The sequence below is a fragment of the Papilio xuthus genome, unplaced genomic scaffold (assembly GCF_000836235.2).
Source record: "Papilio xuthus unplaced genomic scaffold, Pxut_1.1 DF825928.1, whole genome shotgun sequence".
Lineage (NCBI taxonomy): Eukaryota > Metazoa > Arthropoda > Insecta > Lepidoptera > Papilionidae > Papilio > Papilio xuthus.
The window spans coordinates 2,586,913-2,587,668 of NW_013532721.1; positions in this window are offsets into that span (position 1 = coordinate 2,586,913).

Below are 756 nucleotides of genomic sequence, written 5' to 3' on the forward strand. Positions count from 1 at the left end.
GGTGTTGTATAGCTTTCGTTTAATTTGTACACTCATATCTTTACTCTTCATGATTTCTTTAAGCATCCAGTATCTCTTCCAGGCTTTACCTATTCTTACTTCCACTTCCTTGGAGTTTTGACCTGTTGATGAAATTATTTGACCAAGGTATGTATATTCTTGAACATATTCGATTTCTTTGTCGTCTATTACAATAGGCTCTGCTAGGTTGTTTGTCATTACTTTCGTCTTGAGTGCATTCATAGTTAGTCCTACTTTGCGGCTTGCTTTGTCTAAGTCACTGAGCATTATGGTTAGTTCTGCCGGAGACGAGGAAAGTATGACCAAATCATCTGCAAATCTTAGGTGTGTCAGTTTTTCCCCGTTGATATCTAGTCCATAATTCTCCCATTCTAACGAGCGAAAAATTTCCTCAAGAACTGCCGAGAAGAGTTTTGGCGACAGCGGGTCTCCTTGTCTTACTCCTCTTTTTATAGCTATGTCTTGACCTTCTCGCTCAAGTTTTATTTTTGCAGAGCTGCCGTTGTATATGTTTTTAATCAGTCTTATATACTTTTTGTCTATACCTTGGTTGTTGAGAGCTTCCCAGATACTTTCATGTTCGAGTGAATCGAATGCCTTACAGTAGTCCACGAAACAGCAGTAGAAGGTCGTTCCATATTCGTTGCTTTTTTCTATTATTTGTTTGACAACGTGAATATGGTCTAGAGTCGAGAAATCACTTCGAAATCCAGCTTGTTCTCGTGGTTGGTTTTC